This window comes from Mastomys coucha, unplaced genomic scaffold, assembly GCF_008632895.1.
Source record: "Mastomys coucha isolate ucsf_1 unplaced genomic scaffold, UCSF_Mcou_1 pScaffold15, whole genome shotgun sequence".
Lineage (NCBI taxonomy): Eukaryota > Metazoa > Chordata > Mammalia > Rodentia > Muridae > Mastomys > Mastomys coucha.
Window position 1 is genome coordinate 122,186,553 of NW_022196897.1, and position 21,851 is coordinate 122,208,403.

A 21,851-nucleotide genomic window follows, 5' to 3' on the forward strand; every position below is an offset into this window, starting at 1 on the left:
TGCTGCTTTAACGCAATAATTACTCATAAAAATAGCAACCTGAATAACCTGGTCACGAAAGGAGCTAGTGAGACGCAGTGGAGGGGAATGCCTCTAAGGACCCTCTTCTCTGGAGAAAATAAATCACAACGGAAATCTATCCCAATCCCTCACATCATCACCCTTCTATTCCTTTCCCTTGCTCTCGTGTCTGTGACTCAACCAAAGACAAATCAGCAGGGGAACGTTTTACATATAAATATATATGCATTTCATTCCAAACACATGCATATACATACATATATTCACATATGCATGCACACATAAGCAAACGCATAGGCCATCAGGAAAACAGTCGCAAGAAATAAGTGTTTCCCAAGACGGTGCTAAAATGGAGTCAAAAGAATCGCTCCATCTGAGTGTTTATAAAAGATTGAAATAAAAAGGGTTGCTGCAAAGCGCTCGGGGAGCTGAGTCAAGCGCTCCGCACCTCCCGGCTCCTCCCCTACCGCCCCCAGCCACCTTCCTCCCTCCGCCCTCCCCCATCACACTTCCTCCCCGCCCCTCGAGGAGCCAGCTATTAAAAGCTGCTGACGTCAAAGGGACGGCCATCTTTGATGAGGGCAGAGCTCACGTTGCATTGAAGACGAAACCTCGGGGAGGTCTGGAGCTGTCTTTCCTTCCCTCCCTACCCAGCGGCTCCTCCACTCTTGCTACCTGCCGGGATCAGCGGACAGCATCCTCTGGAGAAGACAAGGTAAAGAGCCCCCTCCCCCGATCCAGGTCCTGGCCCTGTATGGCTGCCTACCCAGAAGAGACTGCAGCTAGCAGTCCAAGTGAGCCTGGGTAAATACAAGTATTGGTGCACTTAGGGTGCGGTATTCCCTGTGTGCACGTCTGCTTAGACTCTCGCCTGGGGCTACATAAAAGTATTTTCGAGGTGAGCTGTTTGGAGAAGGAGTGATCGGGACACTACTGATGGAGCGGTGGGAAGAAATAGCGAGGATGTGTACAGAATAATAACTTACTCTTTGGAAGCAGCCGTGGGACCCTCTTCCATCTTGCGATGCAGTTTTGAGATATGTTTAGGTTATTAGGGTTGTGGGGTTTTTTTTTTCTTCCTGTAGACTAAAATTTAAAAGCAAAACAGGATCTTGTTCGTTCCAACCCTGTGATTATGACTGTAGTGTTTAGGGCACTGCTACCCAAGGGAGATGAGAAGGCAGGGTGTGGGCGCTGGGGAGGCGAAAGGAGAAGGGGGGCAATTCCCGCCCTGGGTAAGCTGAGCTGCGGCAGCGACAGCAGCCTCTATGCCCCACAGACTTGATTTATGCCGCCTGCCCCAAGTCAGCTACAGGCGAGCAGATGCTGTGGAGTAGGAGAGCTCTGGAGGGTTGGCGCGGTGGGCTAGGCTAGGGGGGTGCGATGGCGGGAGCTCAGCACCCTGGACAGGAGTCCTCGGCGCCCGCGTCGGCGCTCTGACCTTTCAGCACCGCGGACAGCGATCCGGCTGCAGCGCCGCATTACCTGCTGCAGAGGAGATGCCTGGGCAGGGCTGGAGGCCAAATTTTCTCTCTGAGATCCAGGTCTTAGAGAAAGTCTTAATTGAGCTAGCATAGTAGATTAAAAGAAAAACAGAATAAATCCTGTCAACAGGGATTTATTTACAGACAATTGCCTGCTCTCCTCCTCACCTCCCACGTAGCTTCAAGAAATAACAGACTACTTGTAGAAGAAGCCTTCTGTATTCCTCCGTCTGCCTTGGTTTGGACAAACACAAAACAAAACAACAAAACAAAACAAAACAAAAAACCCATACTTTTAAAAACGGTCACTTATCCTCCATTAAGATATAAATACTGTAAATTGGTTTTGTTTTTAACACGGGGTAGATATGTCTGTTGATATTAGGTGGGCTCAAGTGGGCTTAGATGATAATGCTAGTACTGTCTATTTATACGGCAATTCACTCCCTATTTTTTTTTTTATTAAAAATATGGGTTATCTGAACTATGTAGAACTAATTTTAGGAATAAATCCCTTTGTCGCTTTCCCTTTATCCTTAGTTAGAAACAAGCATATACAGCCAAAAAAGAAATTTCAATCTCTTTGGCCATGGCTTTGGAGTTAGTGCATTTCATCTTAACACTGGATATGGCAGATTGATTGCTGTAGATTTTGACACTAAGAACAGTCATCCTTGGGAGAAGTTAAACATGCCCTTCAGGGTTGTGCATAGACGGAAGCAGGAATCTGACCCCGAGATTCACTGCAATTTCTATTATGGCACTGCAGGATTTTGCTGAGGTCATGATAACTATTTTCTTCTCTGAGGCTTGAGACTCCGCATGAGCAAAAATTGTCATGATGATAAATATCTGTTTGATGTAGAGCCTCATAATTGCCATGTATGTATGAAGAATAAAATGATATGTTTTCCACAGTTGTTAAATGAGAATAACAGCTTCATACATAAGGATGTATATAATGCATTAAAGACATGCTAGCACAAGCCCTTTTAAAGACCTTCTCCCAAAGGTCTTGAATTGTGTTTATTTACTTATAATTCCAATCATCTGTCTTCCAAAAATACTAAAATTCCCTGTCTATTAAAAAGAGTTATTTTATCCCCGGCTATTTATTTGTGGGTTCCTTTTCCTTTTTATAAAAATCATGTGTTTCCATGTATATGTATGCTGGCACATTATTGCGTATAGATGTAATTTGCTTTCAGTGGAAATTTATGCCAGATTATGTAGCCGCATGGGTGTTTATAACTCTGAAATCTTCAGATATAATAAACAACTATGTTTTCTTGATGGGAGGTGGGGGAGAAAAGTATGGGGAGGAGTCTATTCAAATGTTGTGCCATTATAGTGCATATCCAGACAGTTCTGCGTAGTTTCGTCAAATGCAAAACCTAATGCTGCCTGAATTATGTGCTTGCATGTTAGTAATTACTGCTAGGTTTGCTGGATAGTGGAACATGAAGGAAAGGGGCACAGCTCTGCAGTAAAGCTGGCGAAGGGTGCAGAGGTGGGAGAAAGAGGCAATGAATAATGATAAAGCTGAATATAGGACAGTTAGCTGAAAATAAAAGGAAACGTACCTGGGACATTGATTTGACATTTATGTCATGGAATATCTTCAGCAGGAAAAATAATAAGACTTTTTTCTTCATTTTAAGTTTGAATTTTGAAAATCCAGGACAATGTGACGAAGGAGGTGGGAGCGGAGAGGCATATGGAGAATCCATGAAACATTCCTGCAGATGGTGGGATAGGACCTGCTTGTTTGTTTATTGTTGTTTTCCACATTTAGCATTCCCAGCACAAAATAATTTACAATAATGTACAATGTACAATTTATAATTTCTACAGTCTCTTCATGGTACAATCTCCCAAGAATTGATAATTTAACTTTTACTTTATAAAACATTCATGGCTCCAAGGCAAGGTGCCCCTTAATTTGTTAGATGATATTCCTAAACTCTAAAGTTAACCCCGTAGTAAAGGTTATCAGTTGAACAATTGAGTTCTCCTCCAATGACGCCTAGCAACTGCATAGCTGCTGGCCTTCAGGAGAACTGTTGGCTTTGACCACTATAGAAATAAAAAACAATGTAATCAAGACATTGAAAGAGGAAACAAAAGAAAATCCTGATTTTTAAATGATGCACTATCAATAAACAATGCTTCTTACATGGTGAGACTGCTCTACAGTGCTAAAAGCAGGGAAAAATCATGGGTTTGGCCTCAACACTGAATACATTCTGCAATGTCATCCCTTGCCAGCAGGCACCAACCTAATAGGAAGATATTGATCAGTTAGAAAGCACCAGATACATAAATCAACCCCATGGAGGATATAAAATTTCATGGTTATATGGTTTTTGACCTCAGTAAGTTTAGCATCTAGTAATCTTAATAGAAATAATAAGCAATAAAACTTATCACATGTATCCAAAATGAAAAAGCAGAAAAACAACAGGAAAAATTATGAGTGTAAGTAATTCATTTGTAAGTAAATGTGAGTGGTGGTAAGAATAGGGTTTCAGACAGGGCAAAATGAAAGCAGACATAGGTCTTGAGCTGGCTTGGTAAGGTTGAAAAGAAATTAGAATGGCCTGCTAAGTAAACAACTTCAAGTTATGTAAGCCAAGCTATCTTTCTTCAGTGAATCCTGCAAATGTCTAGCCATTTGAAGATAGTTAAAAGCTCGTATAGAGTTTTCTAGAATAGAATTAGAGCCCCCTATGGAAGGCTTTGAATGACAATCTTAGAATTAGATATTATACTCTATAAAGTTTATTTCTGAGCAGAAAGTAATATAACCAACAAAGGAATGAGGTTCTGGCTAACACCCAGAAATCAACAGAGTAGTTTAATCCCCGATATTAGAGGGAAACACATCACTATTGTCAAGGGTGGTCCATAAAAAAAAAAAAAAAGTCCTGCATTTAAACATCACTTACCATCGCTCTCCAGGATATGCATACCTACATGGAAATATAGTCCCTCTCCAGAAGTGAATTGTAGTTTTAATGTTCCCCATTTAACTAGAACAAACTATTTGAGATAAGTCCATGCTAGGGAAATTAAAAAACAGATTAGGATCTAGATAATCAGAGACCCTAGAATGTACATTTGAATAATAAACATAATGTAGAACAGTCTCTCCTTCCCTCTGAATATTCCACATTGGCAAATGCATCGGGGCAGGAAAGGGTCAGTTTTTCACAACATGTTAAATGCTGCATGACAAATTGAACCAGTTCCTATAATTGGGTGGTGGTGGTGGTAACATTTTATAAAGCTGGGATGAGCAGAGACGGATAACAGAACACATTTCTTTTCTAACAAATCGGGCTGATTCTTCCTGGTTCCCTATATCCCAGAGCTGAGTTGAAGTCTTAAACTATGCACATTTCTTTTCTTTTTTTTTTTTAACCTTGTAGTTGCCACTTCCATAATAGAATGTCAAAATTCCCAAGACAGGTAGAAATACTAAACCAAAACAGCCAACAGCATCATCACTGCAGAGGAGGGAATGGCAGTTAGGAGCATAGATTTTGTGACTTCCCTTTTGATGGAAAGGCAATGTGATTTCCCCCCTTTGCTATTTACCAAAACACTGGCAGGAGGAATGTGATGTGGTAATGTTTTGACTTCCCAGCTCACTGATCATGGGAAATTGGGGACAGGGGGTGTCATTGAAACTTTAGGAGGAGGTTGTCAAGCTGGGTCCAGAGGACCTTTCTCAGGTAAGAGAAGAGGAAGAAGTGAATCATAGTGTCAAGGAGACAAGACACGGTGAGTGGAGAAATTGTTTCAAAGAAATTAGCCCCCCAAAAGGAAAGAGACTTCAGAATTGCTCTTATTGCTATAACAAAATCTGTGTTTTTTACATTATTATCTTCACCAAGATCGCTCGATATACTACTCCTCTGAAAATGTTCAAGTGGATTCTGATTTTAAATGAACGATATAAACTACAGTCACGTGTCTGATACAATACAATAGCATTTAGTAAGCCATGAACTGGATTCTAAAGGGCAGAGATGCCTAAGGCAAAGACTAACCCAAAGTACTTTGTGGGGGAGGGGTGGGGTGGACTGAACCATCTCTGCTCCTAGTTCACCAAGTGTTGGTGATGACTTTGTAGCTAAATTACTCTTATCGTTTCAGTTTTACAGGTGAGGTGGCTGAGATAGAGCCAAGAGAAGCGAAATGATATATCAGAGAGCAGAACAGGAATAATTGTAGTCAGTCTGACTCCAGAGACCAGAGTGTTAGCTGAATGTGCTCTGTTGCTTCTTGTACCATCGCTTTCCTTGCTGCTCAAATGAATCACAGTGAATATACATTGATAGGTAGATAGATGATAGATAGGTAGATAGATAGATAGATAGATAGATAGATAGATAGATAGATAGATAGGTAGGTAGGTAGGTAGGTAGGTAGGTAGACAGACAGACAGACAGACAGACAGACAGACAGACAGACAGACAGGATTGAACCCAGAGAACTAAGCTTGCTAAGCAAGCACTCATTCCCTAAACTATACTGCAGGCCTCTGCACATGCTTTTTTTCCCTTCTTTTCCTCCTCCTTTGGGCAGCAAGGCATGCCTGTGAGGATTCTGGTTAGCAGCCAGGAGCCCCACAGCTCTCCTGAAGGAACTGCTTATAATTTCCTGTTTACGGAATCAGTCCTCTGATAACCCATCAGGGCACTGCAAAACTTGGTCTCCTCATCCACAGACTACGTTGGTCAGTATGGCTGCCATTCTGACGCAGCTGAAATGCCTCAGCAACGTGTGTGGGCCTCAGAAGAAAGGCTTTCGACTCCTGTTGTCTCAGCACTAGTTGTTCTGTCAACCTGCAGTCACAGATCTTATGATTCATGCGTCCTCAGTATCATATCCCTTTCTTAGTCTTTTTCGTACTCCCCCGCCCCAAATTATTTGACATTGTTTTTCTAGTCAGTCAAGAAAGCCTGCCTTTTGCTTCAGAGCTCTGTTCTACACCATCGTCTGCTCTCCTTATTCAGAAACATGGTCATCTAGTACATACTGTATCCTGCAGCTTTCCCAAACATTTCAAATTCCTTGTAAAAATAAATTAGTTTTGAATTTTCACTTCAGGATTCTCCTTTTCTCACCTCTTGTGTCTTACGTAAAGCAGTTTGTTGGCTCTTATTTTCTAACTTCTGCTTTCCATCTGCCACTTAGAAGAGAAGGGCTACCTTTGCAGAATCTTTGAACTGCTAAGTATTTTAAAAAGTAATGCTTCTGTATGATCTGAATCACATGATACTTTAACCAGAGCAAAAACTGATCACACAGGGTGGAGGGTACAGCCCAGTGGTTGAGCACTTGCTTACCATATGTGAGGCTGAGTTTTAGCTCCATCATGAGGGGGGAGGAGACACACAGAGAAACACAGAGACAGAGAGAGACAGAGACAGAGAGAAACAAAGAGAGAGAGAAACAGAGACACACACAGAGCAAAATCTACATATTTCAGAAAAGGCTCCTTGTCTTAATAGTTAACTTCGGATTCCAGCCTTGTTCCATCCAGGTAAACTGTTACATGGCTAGGCAAGAAAAGATCGAAAAGATCGTCACTGATTGTTTGCATGTTGAACCTTTACAACAGTTAACCGGTTGTTATACACAAGACTGTATCCCCAAAAGAAATAGGGGGAAATCCTGTTTTAAAGGTTAATGTCCCTTTTTCAGTCAGTCCAGAGAGAGTGACTTTTGATATCTACTTGGGGTTGATGCTAAATGACTGCTCTGCTGAGTTTGTGGCTTCTTGTTTGACCAAAGAAAGATAAATCTGCTCCTTTGGCTGCTGTTTTGGCCTGACGATCCCAAGCTTGACTATTGTGTTCGATCTGCTGACTCATTTCTTGGCTTCCCTTGGTGGAAGGCCCATTTCTTTTAGACATCAAGGGCAAGGCGATTTTTTCCAAACTGACAAGTTCTACAAACTGAGCGTCTGGTCTCGGCTTCCCCTTCCCTTCTTTCATTCTGTTGACACTGGTTCTAGATTCTTGAACTTAGAAGATGACATCCCATGGCTGCAGGCTTGAATCAGCGATTTCTGCCCTATACTAGGCAGTATGGATGGAAACGAAAGCCTCTCTCGAGTGCCCCCCTGAGGCCAGAGTGCAGCCCTGCACTCCTGCCTCATTTCTGTTTCAGGGAGCGCTCTCAGATGAGCTTTGAGAGACAAGCAAACTGGACTGGATTCCCTTTCCATAGAGAGTCTGGGGCCAAGCTGTTGATATCTTTTGTTTAAATTTCTCTTTTTTACAGTTTCAGAAAATACTGACCTGGAAATAAAAAACAGCAAATTTCTTAAATTCCCTTGTAGTTAGTTGCCCTGATGGCCAGCCATAGCTACATCATACTGTAACATTTTTTTTATTGAAAAGTAGAAAGTAAAGGGAGATAAATGCCAGAAAGCCAGCTGGGAAGAACGTCAGTGAACTGTTTTCATACGAGGCTGTCCTGTCGAATGATGTCTTTCATTTTAATGAGAAAGTCCATTGTAACTTCGTGAGAAGATTTTTACTAGAAATCAAAATTATATTCCTCGTTTATGTTTGAGAAATTGTTGAACATAATGGGATTTTCCAACTTGTCCATGAACTCCTCAAACATCATCAGCAGTTACTGTAACACATTCATTTATTCACTCATTCATTCATTCATTAAACACTTTCTGAACAAGCTACCATTTACCCAGAAAACTCTATACTGGTTCTGCAGACACAATAGTAAATAAAATAAATGTTTCTGCTCTCAGTATGGCATGTTAAGCATACCATATCCAGACAGAAGTACTTTAGGATACGTTTAGGATGTTTTAAATAGGATCTCTTTCTTTTAACCCAACTTAGAAGAGAACATGGAGGCTATAAAGATGGTACAGTGAGTAAGGTTGTTGGTCTTGTAAGCCGAAAAATCTGAATTTAATCTCCAGAACCCCCATGAAAAACAGGGCATGGTGGACCATGCCTGCAGTCTCAGTGCTGGGAAGACAGAGACAGGAGGACTGGGGCTTAGTGGCCAGCTAGTCCATCTTTAATGATGAGTTCCATGCCATCAAAAGACCCTGTCTCAAATGAAGCAGATGTTATTCTTGAATCCCTGGCATTCCTGAGGCTATCCTCTGGCCTCCAAACATATAAGCACCCAAATGCATGAATACCCATGCATATCCAGGCATATGCACACACATTAGTAAAAGAATCCAACAGATGCAATTGACCAAAGGTTTTCTGTACTAGTCAGTACCTACCTACAGCAAGACCACTCTGTCGTGAATGAATATATATTAGAAACATATTTAGTCACATAGACTAAATAAATAACTAAGATATGCCTTTGGGTGTATCGGGAATATTTTTAAAAAAATGAATCCACCCAACAAACTCGATTTCCCGCCGGGCCTCGTTCTTGAGCCGGTATTGACCAGCATCACCACGTCCCAGCGGGCTCTTATTATTCTCTCCCAGCTATTAAAAACATCTCGCTCACATGCATCTCTTTACACTCTCCCACAATCATTCATCTAAATAGCGCCTTAGACCCGGTAAGTAAAGCATGATTCTTAAGGCCTTAATGTTCAATCAGATTTATATAATAATAAAATCACAATTTACAAGATATCAATAAAATAATTTCAGAACCAAATAATAAAGACAATATTCTAACCCAATTAATCTATTTGCTTGGTTGTATAACCTCGTGGGGTCTGACTCATCTTCATTGTCTGCCTCCACGATCCCCTCTTTCCTCCTGCTCCTGACCTATTTCCTCCTCCAACTTTTGTTCCACCTCCCTATTCCTGTCCAATCACAGGCCTGTCACTGCCCGAATGTGATTGGACAGAGAAAATGCTGCAGCATTTGGGTAAATTTGTCTTCATTTACATGGCAACCTAAGACAACATAAATCCCTTAAATATAGTTTTGTATCTCAGCAGCTATCTTCATAGGGATACTTGCCTGTGTAAACCACTTCTTCCAAGGGGAAAGAGTGAAGCATCAAAAATCTTGGTACCTTCTAGGCCAAAACCAAACCAAACCAAACAAACAAACAAACAAAAAGAAAACCCTACTCTTCAATATGAAATGCATGGAGCAAAGTGACCAGGAGGGAAAAGTATTTTTGTACTTTCTTCCCCTGAAAGCTCCCCATTATGGGCCACCAGTCAGAGATTCAGAATGAAGTAGAATATAGGTTAGCTCCCCGACCCCTACTTTTAGACTTTACTTGTGTTGTCAGTTAACTATGTTCCCACTTCTACCTCCCTTGAAGGCTTATGGCTTATGGCATAAATTTATAATTACCTACTATACATTTTTATTCCTTAGTATAATATAGAAGCTCTAGAAATCAGAGATGACAGCTCATGAGTTCTTAGTACCCTTCATGATATCACCACTTATTTTTTCTTTTGCAGAGAAATGAATTTTACTCTGCTAACTAGTTCTGCCTTGTATTGACCAGACATTTCAATCTGAAAAATACAGTAATTGTTCTGTAGCCCTGCAAGTAGATTCACCCTAAATGTTGGGATAAAATTATGTCTGAAAGAGGTGCTTTGGCTTACCTCAACTAGCTACCAAACTATGGTAAACAATTTATCATTCTACTATGATGTTTTATCATCTATAAGCCAGGAGTTAAAATGTTAATGAAGCATAGAGAATTCACAAGAAAAATATTGCATAAAGCAGAACTGTATCCAGAGATAAATGGCCATTACCTAAGGGTGATTTAATCAACTTTCATATAGGAAGCCAAGGTGTTTAGCATGCAGTGTGCATACATTTAAAGGTCTCTATTATTCATTAGGATCAAATGGTATTTTTAACCATTGCCCATACATAGATCGAGGCATTGCTTTATGCCTTTGTCCAGCCCTTGTCTCCAGAAGCACACACTGCTTTCTTAGGATCGGCATGGTGTATAAGTGCTGTCCATGTTGATTTGGCTTTCTGCAAAAATGTCCTTTAACTTCCAGCATCCAGCATCCTCTTTCTTAGAAGAGGAAAAATAGGCATAGCATATCAACCTCATTTATCTTAGGAAAACCAATGTACATCACCAACTGAACAAGGAATTTTGTATGACTTTTTCTCCATTCTTTCTCATAAAGTAGGTTGAAAAAACTAGTAGACAGTAACTCTGTACCTACTTTCTGCAGAATATATAAAGAGTCAAATGACCGCAAAGAAAACAATAAATAATTGGCTAAATGCCTGCTAGATGATACGCTCAACTTTTGGTTTAGGTTATTTCACATAATCTCCTTGGAAACATTTAAACTGTTTGGAGCTCTCGTCTCTCTGACTATAAAGTCCACATGTTTTCTTTCTACCCATGAATTTTCCACATTTACATGTAATCCATTGAGACCTTCTAACACAGTAGTTCTCAACCTTCCTAATGCTGCAACCCCTTAATGCAGTTCCTCATAGTGTGACGACCCCCCCAGCCATAAAATTATTTCATTGCTCCTTCATAACCATAGTTTTGCAACTGTTATGAATCACAATGCAAATATCTGATATTCAGGATATCTGATATGTGACCACTGTGAAAGGGGTTGTTTGACAACCCACCCCCCCACACACACATACCAAAGGGTTTGACAACCACTGCTCTAATGGACTGTGTGCTGCCGTGAGTCAGCAAACCTCCAAGAGTGTAGTCTTCCAGCCTAAGTCAGGTGCATATGATGGTATGAGTGACCAGAGACAACAGACGTTCAGATGAGTTCATTGAGCACTGGACAGAGAGACAGAGGCTGCAGACCACCCCAACCATATTAGCCGCACAGCCTTGAACAGCTCACCTGGACTGAACTGATCCTGGTGTTCACAGACGTAAAGAAATAGAGGTGGCTACTGTGAATACTAAGTGGATGTCATGAGGCCTTAAGGAACTACTGTGGCTGCTACCTCCTACCCTCTGAAAGGGGAAGGCAGGTTCCTGCATTCATTCCATTAGCCAATGTTTGCCAAGTTGTATTTCTAGCATTCTTGATTGCAGATTATTTGAAGAATATATGCTTCTTTTTCTCTCTATTGTATTTTGGTTTTAGAGAGTCAGTGGCTCATGATATCACATTACTTTTTCACTTTTACAGCATACATGATAAATTGGGGAGATGTATCAGGAGTATTTGATTTTTCTACTCAGGGAAGGATTTTATAATGCCTTTGATAGTATCTCTGCTTTGGGAATGGCCTCATGATCCTTAGAATTAGGTTTAGATACCCAAAGATGCTCAGTTTTCACTTAAGTAAACACCAACCCCCTTCTTGCTTTATGCATTGGATTTCAAGGACCCTTGAGGGAAACAAAGGAAATATGAAAAATATATTTTCTGTGCAAAAGAAATGTGCTGCGAGCTGTTCAATGAACCATCACCAAAACCACATCTGTTGGTGCTGTTTGCTTTCAGCTTGTGCTGAGAGGTTTTTGTTGTTGTTGCTGCTGCTGCTGCTGCTGTTGCTGCTGCTGCAACACCAACACGGTGGCATGTGGGGTGGGGTTAGGTTGATTATCAGATTGACATGTGTGCTTTTTTCATATGTGCACACAATATACAAGCAAAGAAATGCAAACACCAGGTCTTTCTTTAATCAGGTTTGGTACTGATACCTGCATGTATTTAAAACATTTAGCATTCTCTATAAGCTAATAAATGTAAAATGCAAAAAGGCAAGTTTTATGAAGTGCAAAATACCCCAAAGTTGTGTTCACATCAAAAATTCCCTATCAAACATGGAGGTTACCCAAGATACTGTATACGGTGGTGAGCCCCCAGTCTGCCTTGGGGAGAATTCCTGCAAATTTAGACCTACATGGCAAACAATCCTGCTGGGAAAGGTTTTTGAAGCCCCTATTATCTTCACATTAGCATCTGCTGTGTGATAGTCATTAGAGTCTTATCTATTGTTTTATATTCACTCTCTATAGCAATATATCAAGTGGTAGATGCTATTTTCCACACTTAGATAGGATAGTGTTGGTCAAGCTATTTTTAAGGAGCTTAAGGTATTAACTGCTACCCTTCTACCCACGAATGAGCTTATATATACATAAGGGTTAGTGATAAAAACCACATAGCTGTTTCTTAAAGCCAGTTTTGTGGTGAGCTCATGGTTGTAGCCAAAGTCAGGGCACCAGACTTCTTCACCCTTTCCATTATTGGGACCTGTGAGAACAGAAGGCTGCAGAAGTATGTGCAGTCAGGCAGGGCAGTTAGAAAACCTTTCTGAGGAGCAAAACCTCCCACAGCAAGCTTACAGTTTCCAGAAGCAGAGCATTCACTTTGCCTGTGGACATGCAAATCTTAGAGATAAAGCCACGTGAGAGATGGTTACGTTCACTGCCTACTTCTTATCTCACGGAGCACTTTGATGATTGTGGATGCCGCAAATACAAAGGAGCAGAGATTCCTATTTTGTGAGAGAATTGATGAGCCCTTATTAGGGAGAAAACTATCCTTCCAGCTTTTTCTACTTCTGACTCGGTGCTAAAGATACTGCTATGGCACAGAATGAATTTGAATGATAAAGAAGCTAGCTGTCCACAGTGTGAGGACAAAGGTGAGAGGTGAGCAGTCAATGGAGTCTTTCCATGATTCGTTCCTTATAGTAATGGCTCATTCTAGCATTCCAGAATCTTTTCCTTAAAGCTGATCAAAATTTAGAATAAATGACAGCAGTCCCATTCCTCTACATGAAGTCTTACTTGCAGCCTCTGAAAGATACAAGAGAGGGAAGATGCTCCAGGTCTGAAGGCTAAAGCAATGCCTGCCTGCCACTTCTCTGGCCTCCACAATAAATGTCTAGCTCCCAGTTAGCTATTACGAGTCCCTATTTTCTACCCTAGGTCAGAACACCAATGGCCCTGGAAAGAAATGATCCTCCTACCCCATATTTGTCTTTTTTTCTACCTCTTCTTGTTTAGAATCAGAAGAACTGGAATAGACTTGTAAAATTGTATTTTTAGAAAGTAAGAAATCACGTGGCTCAGATATAACTATTCTCTATGAGGCAAGACCCACAGCCAGTGCTACTGGCTCACACTTCAATGCCAGTAGCTCTAGGCTCAGGCCACTCTGCCTTATCTCATCCAGATTTCCATCTCGAGAAGATCCATTCTTCCAAAGGGAATCTCCACACCTGTTCATACACCAGAGACCTTTGGTCTCTGATAGTGAACAGCCTCAAAGCAGGATAAGAAATCGGCTATGTTTTGACAACAAAGCTTCATGAATAATTTTTTAATTAGAAGAGAGCATTATGATGAAACTTATTTTCTAGTGGAGAATGATTGACAATCCTAGAACACAGTAATACAGGAGAAGGGATAGACTGGTAGGACCATCGGGTAGAATGATGGTTTAGAAAGGATGAAGACAGGATTCTCTGAGAGGTGTCACTTGGCACTTAAGCGAAGCCCAGATCACCTCTAGGCTCAGTGATGAAGCAGTCCCTTCAGCATATGACTGCGTCACTGGCCACCCTCAAAGCCAAATAAATTTTGTGGTCTGAACAATAGAGATACATTTCCCATTATCTTCTCATTTTGTCCCCTGATTCCCAGACCAAAGTTAGCTATTGCTAAAGGTTCAGAGAAAAAATAACTATAAAATATGTATGGCCCACTGTGGCAGTGGGAGAAATAATCTTGTCCCTAGTTCCAGTTTTCTTTCTTTCTTTCCCAGTTTAATTTTGATTCTTATATTATGGGCCCAAATATACTGACTGATGAGTTGGCATAAGTATAGCCTTCTCAGGCTGAAAGACTGAGATTAAAACCAAACCTGAAAGCATTGCATTGAAGATTAACTAGGTGACAGTTAAGCCTAAGCTTCATATTTACAATTCTTTCTATAACCTTTGATGTATATGCGTATCACGAATGGCCCAGTGGGAAAAGACGCAAGTATGTGCCCCAACCAACCATAACTTTAGCTATGTCAGATTTTCCTTAACCACAAGGAGCGGGTAATAGCTTCCTATCTCTGTATCTACTAATTAGAACTTGTTTCTCAAGTCACCAAAGGGGACCAAGGCAAAGTTGAGTCATCTCTGGCCCAGTGGAAGAGTAAACATTAAGAATTAGCATCTAATTGGAGGATGGAATGAAAAAAGGTACACAGACCATAAAAGAGAGGAACTGTCTAAATGTGCTCCTAGACTGCCACATGGTAACACTGTACCCACAAGCTGAGGTTCAAGCTTATGTCCCCAGTGTACTTGTTCTAATCTCTTGGCTCTGATGTTATAGGGATCTAGTCTTTCCTTCCTTCCTTCCTTCCTTCCTTCCTTCCTTTCTTCCCTTCTCTTTTTTTTTTAACTTAACATTAGTCTCAACTTTGGTTTCCTGAATGAAGATTTTATGTATCATTAAAGTGGAAATCAGCTTTCCACCTTAAGGTTTGAAATTCACATGAATAGACCTTTCATGTGCTACATTCTTCCAGTCTACTAAAAACTGACCCAGTAAAGCAGAGCTGGCCACTTAGTGAAGTTGAATCTGTCCTTTTTAAAATCACTGCTGACATACTTCTTTTGGATGTGATAGGTTAATAATGCAAGTGAACTACATCTGCTATAAGCAGATGTAAATTTATTGGTTCACTTAATAAACAATTGAACTGGTTCAACCTGCATCCTTTTAATGATAGTTGCTTCTTTTTATGAGCTTGTTTTCGCACTGTGATCTAATTTTTTAATTTCATGTAAGATCTGTCAAGAAAGATAATACAGACACCATAACCACATTGCAAATATAAAAACTGGGGCATAAGAAACTTGACTGGCCTAAAAACATTACCTAGTAATCAATACTAGAACCTATTTGAGGATGTAGGTTGACTACTCCATAAGTAGAAAGTATTGATTCATCATTTTAACAAATATACATAAACTTATTTTATTTGACCAGTGATAGATTTGCCAGTTTTTCAGTCTGAGTATCTGGAAGTAGTATATTTCCTCATTCATAATACTATTCAATTTCTATACTTGTCTGTATACCCAGCCTTAGAATCTTCTGAGTGAGTTGTACAGATACAAACTTGAATTTGCTTCCATAGCTTATTAAAACTGTGAAATTCTTTTTACTTCTATAATGTTGCCAAATCAGGAATAACTAGAATTTTTGCAACATATATATTCCAAACTCACACACATACACACATATATATATACATACACATATATACATACATATACTTATATATGTTTATATATGTAATATGTATTTTATTTTAAAAGTTTGTAAATTATATAATATAAAAAGTATATTATATGTTTATTTATAAAATCTTTTTCTTGTGGATATTTCTATATGTTATGTCACTTTTGTGAACAATAACGTTGAACAAGTAACCTGCGACAAACAACCCATCATGTTTTTATCTGAAAAGAATTGCAAAGGTCTTAGCTTTTTGTTCTTTTCCACTGGCAGTGTGGCAAGGTCTCTGGGTCCCTTTTCAGAGTATCATGCCTTATGTTTATAAAGCAAAACAGATATGGTTACATGCAAAATCAATTATACTCAAGTATAACCATCAAAATACTCTTTAAGCCAAATTTGTGAAATAGTGATATGTAATCTCTGAAATTATAGCACCAAATAGTTAGTGGGAAGCCTAATGATGACCATAAGTTTAAAGCACTAATGAGAGTGTAAAACAAAGATTCTGCACCAAATGTAAAATGATATGAAGCCATCTGAGGTGATTCGTGACAAATCATATCATGTTCTCTATGTGGAAAGGAAGGAGACAGCCAGCTGTATAGGAGGAGAAGAAGGCCACATATTATCCAGGCATTAGTGATAACTTGGAGACTTTGAACAAATATTACATTATAGGACAAACATTCCAATGCATGCGGACTTGAAACCTCAACCATCTCTTACTGAGCATGCTCATTAAGCACTTGGTTCTTCAAGGCAGCTGCTTGAGTGGCTGAAGCATGGGTTCACTTCCGTGTGGGTGGTTGGTTGGTGCTGGTTCTTAGCTAGGTTGTCACTGGTGCCAGAACTGTTTGTCTCTCATGTGAAAGGCTAGCCCTAGTGTTGCATGTGGACACAGTGGGTCGTGCAAGGTTCTGGAAAACAATTAGAGAGGGTGGGCAGGGAGTAGGGAGGCACTACCAATGAAATTCATTGTCTGTCTAGGCCAAATGGGCAAAGTCACATAGCTAAGCACAGAGTCCATATGAAAGGAGGAATTATGGGAAGAAGGATGATCAAAACCAATTTTCACACAACACACACACACCAACACACACAGGTGTGTGTGTGTGTGTGTGTGTATATAATGGTGTGCAGCAATTTTGAAAGCATGAGTTTGTGTTGGCCACAGGCTCAGCATGGAGCTTTTCCTGTCTGTCCTGAGGCCATCCTTCTACTCAGTTACATAAATCAGGAAACTCAGCCAAGGATCCTTCCTACACTACCACCACAGGCTTCCAATATCTTTTCCATTGAAAATTGGAGCCCTAAGTAAAAGAATTGAATGCCTTTGAGCCAAAAGGGCACCTGGAACATGAACACAGTCTTTCCAAGGAAGCTGAATCACCACAGACGCAAACACCACGTAAATTCAGAAGAAGAAAAAAAGGAAGATGTTTTTCCTCACAACGTTAAGGATGAGTATGCTCTCTAGTTTTGGACTAGAAAAAAATGAATGCAAGTATCTCACTCTTTTGTCTACCGGATGAAATTTTAAATAGACCTGCCTTGGTAGAGGCAGTTTTATATGAAGGCTTTTCTCTGTCTCTCCAGACATGTCTCATATTTCTCCTCTAATTATAAGAACCACCTATAGTGCTAGAAACAATTATCAACCAGTCCTCTTTCCTGCACACACCAGCAAAGGGAACCCGAGGGAGGAGGCGCCAGAAAAATTCCTGAAGGCTTTTCAACTGTGCTGCTGCTGCTACTTCATGGAAAACAAGCAGGGCAACTGCCTGGAAGCCCTCACCTTAATCAATCCATAGAATAGCAAGGAGCAGCTGGCTCATAGGCATATTCCATTGTGCTCCGATTTACGGCTGTGGAAATTTTAGACTTGGTTCAGATATCAGATTGTAGACCCCTGGAGATCAAACCGTGGGTAGATGCCCTGTCTACTTTTTCAGGTCCTGTACCATTCCAAAGTCAAAACATAAGGCTTCTCCATTATTTAGTTGAAATTCAATGTCACCCTGGATCCATCCTGAAGTCGAGCCTACTTGAAGGTTGTGATACCTGCAATTTATCTGGGCAGTGGTCTTAGAAGTGCTGGCGGGTGAGGAAAGAATTAGATGAGAATTTGAAAGAAGGCATGCAGGAGTCATTAGTGGGCAGGTTGACACCTGCTGAGACCCATTCTAGCTGGAGCCTCTTCTGGGAAAGAGTATCCAGTATGTGCAAATCGAGGGGACAGGAAAGTGAGAGTGCCATGCATGGGTAAGGGATGTTCCCTTGGGTGCATGTTCCCTCCATCCCGCTTTGTGAGAAAGCAGGCTCCTCCTGAAACTGAGAAAACCCTAAGGCTTGTACCATTTCCAAGGGGCAAATTGCAGAAGAGGCTCTCAGAATACACAGAAATGGTGTGTGATGAGGGAAACAGGTGACTGTTAACAAGCTGCTACAATTTTGCAAATGGTAATGGCCAGATATCCCAAGTTTCCCAGAAGCTATCTCCAGCATTGGCATATTGGCACCTCAGCCATTCATTTACCAGTCAGCTAGGCTCCTAGTGGGTGTCACTTACTCAGCATCTATGCACTGAAGTGCACATGTCCCTCAGCTTTAAAAGGGTAGAGCTGAGATTCTTTATAGGAGCCACCTTCCAGCCCCAGCACTAGCCATGATCAGCCCCATCCCAAGTTGTGTGGGGATTCTAGTCTCCTACAGATTCAGCAAAAGCCTAACCTTGCCTAACCTTGCTTGCTCACTTCTATATAAGGTCAGTCACTCTAAGAGGATTCTTCACGTAACCAAGAGACGTGAGATATATGAAATGGATTAGACAACTTCTGGGTACAACATGGATTGTTATTGTTACATGTTGGTTGTTTTGTATGGAGTTAGGAATTAACCCATAAGACCTCATGGATGTTAGATAAGTACTCTACCACTGGGTCATTCCCATGCCCCAGAATATTGTTTTAGTAGGTATTTTTCATAAATGATAGCATACTCTAAAATAATGGTATAAGTATACAACGGTGAATAATATGATCAAACTGCATGATCATTTATTATCACTATCAATTAATATGTACTATACAGAAATATATGCCTTGGCTTTTTTATTGCTGACAGGCCAATAGCTTTGTTTACATCAGTGCTGTCACAAACATCACCAGGTGAGTATAATATTAGAGCGCTCACATCATTACAGATCCATTATAAGCTATTAACAATTCTCCAGTTCCATTAGAATGGACGTGAGCCCAGTGATGTGTGTAGCTTGTCATTAGCCAAGAACACCACTACTTCTGCTCATGACCATATGTAAAAGTCACAAACACATAAATGACATTTGAGTAATGGAAGTATTCTGAAGAAAATACAAACAAGGACAGAGTGAACAAGGGGACACTGATCCTAGGTATTTATTTATTTATTTATTTATTTATTTATTTATTTATAGATGGAGTCTTACTGTATTACCAGTCTTCAAACTGGTAGGCTCAGGCAACCCACTTCAGCCTCCTTGTTATATAAGAAAATGCCTCCATGCCTGACATTAGCCACCATTTGAAAGTACGCACTGGGCTTAACTTGGTGGCTGCAGATACTGGTATAAGAGTTGGAGAATCACTTTTAAAGGAAATGGCAATTCTCAGATATTGCAAGACCCTAAGCCAAGAGTACTAAGTATACAGCCACTTCCATACTCATCCTGGCCAAGTGCAGTAGAAACTCAGATTTTTATTTAGAGGCAGGAAAACTGAGGTTCCAAGGAGCCATGGGGAATTCATCAGACGTGGTTTTTTCCCTCCTTTAGTGGTCCTCTACAGCTAGTTCTGAGATAGTGTGTGCAACCTCAGTGCCAGTGCACAGTGAGAGACCTCCCAAAGCTTTTTCAGCTGCCGGCCTTCTCAACTATGTGATTTTGATGTTTGCAGGCCAGCTCCACCTGACTGCCAGAGTTAGGGCCTGCGGCTACTTTTCTGACTTTGATTGCTCAATCTGCAATCATGATCCCAGTGCCAGTGAGGCCTACCGAGCCCTAGAAAGGGCAGGCAGGGAGTCTCTAGAGCGGTACTTTTTCCGCGTTTTCTATTAGTAATCCAGGGAGTGATGTGAGCCGCTTCAGTGTTCAGTGGAGCCAGCAATCGCAGTAGGGGTACAGGAGACCCTGGAAGTGAGCTAGAGAGGCACGTTTGTGAAGAGATGATGGGGTTGCTGAAAACACAGGAATGCCCATCCACCTTGCTGAGCTTTTAGGGGGGTCAGCCTGAGGTCTAGGGATGTTTCCCCTGCTCAAGAGAGACCCAATGTTGGACGACCAGGGTATTCAGTGTGGATTTTCTACCCAAGAATGCTATTGTTATTATCTTAAGCCAGTCCAGGTTTGCACTATGATTGGGACAGTCCTCAATGGGACAGGGTAGGTAGCAAAACAGGTGCAATTGGAACTAAGGTTCTGCCATTCACGGGCAACCTGACAGTGTCTCCTGGGCCTTGTCAGATTAACCCTCTAGATCCTCATCCTCACAGTGAGCTTTGGAACCCACAGTATGGAAACCTCCGCTGCCTCTTCTTGGCCATGCGTGTCTTTATCCAGCAGCCATTTGCCAAGTGCTTTAGCAGGCAATGGGCAAACAGGTGATCATAACAGGCAAGATCTCCTTTTGCGATAACATTTTAAAGACAAGAAAGAGATAGCCATCAAATCGATGGTGCTGGGGGGCGGGGGGGGGCGAGGGGCAAGAAAACTACCAGATAGAGACAGGGACTGGGAAGAGACCAGACCCGAGATGACTGGGAGAGGATTTCTGACCATTGATTTGCAGCCACAACCAGGCCCAAGCCTGCTCAACCTAGGAGGAGTGTCAGTCTGCAAACGCTGTTGGAGGGACTTGGGAAGAATTGTTAGAAAAGAAACATACGAGCCAGGTTATGAGAGCCTGGTGAGGAGTTTCGCTTTGGATGAAAGACTCCAGAAGGTCTAAGAATTTTAAGAAGGAAATTAACATGGTCTGATGTATTTTAATTTTTTTTTATATAAAGTGGAGCAAGAATGAAAACAAACCTACTAGGAAGCAACTATGGTGAGTTGCAGAGTTGCACCTATGGTGAGGAAGCAGGCACAGTGGTGAGACTTACTGAGAGCTTCCCCCTAGGCAGGACTGGCCAGCAGGGAAAATACCATCAGGTAACAGCTCTAGAGACTCCTACCTAGTCCCTCTCTGTCACGCCCAGTGAAGAATGGAGGCTGAGTCTGCCTCCTACTAATGGCAGAGTTTGTGCGCAAGCAAATTCAAGCAAAACTCACAGGAAGATGAGGGACACAGGATGGAATTGGGAAGAGTCAAGCATGGGCATGGGGTCAGATAGAGAATACTGTGCACCTGATCCCCAGGGATCTCTGGAGTAAAGATTGCATCTAGCCCAACTTTGCGACTGAGGGAGTGACTTTTGTAGGCTTATATTACTCAGTCTTTGGAGGACTATGGGCAAACTCCAAGGCATCTTCAGGGGAGGATGCTCCTGTCAGCCACAGTCAGGGCTCAGTAGAATTCCAGATGGGAACCCTGAGCTACATCAATGCAGCATCTGAGAAGCAGACACATCTGCCAGGAAAGATGAACAGGAAGAGGGTTAAGATACCTGCACCATTTCTTATAATGGTTATAACATCTCTGGGAGAGGACAAAGAGCTAAGAAAATTGGAGAAAGTATAAGGCCCAAATATTTACATAAGTAAGTTAGCACAGGAGGCTTGTAAAAGGAGAAACCTCTCATTGCCTATAGATTCTATTCAAACTACCCATCAACAGTCAACTGCCACTATGTACTCAGTTTGTAGGTGTTCCATTCACCCAGCTCTCGTCCCCAAAATTTATATCTGAACATCCACTTATGCAATATAAAAAGCAATGAGAATTTGGTATCTGTTTCTGCAAACAAACAAATACAACAATAAATGTGACTCATTAGCAAGGAGTGATAGGCTGGGGATATAGCTCATGTTAGAGAGTACCTGCCTGGCATTTACAAGATTCTGATAATGTCAGCTGTGTCCCAGAACAGTGTAGCTCCTTCCAATGTAGATTCATAGTTTTTGAAATTTGCCTATATAACAGAATGTGCAGTAAT

At 41.2% G+C, this 21,851-nt stretch overlaps 1 protein-coding gene across 2 annotated transcripts in view; it reads left to right on the forward strand.

Annotated features, from left to right (window-relative positions):
* The first annotated feature begins 577 nt into the window (after positions 1-577).
* Snap25 (synaptosome associated protein 25) overlaps positions 578-21,851 on the forward strand; it is a 76,548-nt gene continuing 55,274 nt past the window's right edge. For both annotated transcript variants that reach the window (XM_031372040.1, XM_031372039.1), the window contains exon 1: positions 578-736. The gene's annotated coding sequence lies outside the window, so the exon portion shown is untranslated. The remainder of the gene's footprint in view (positions 737-21,851) is intronic.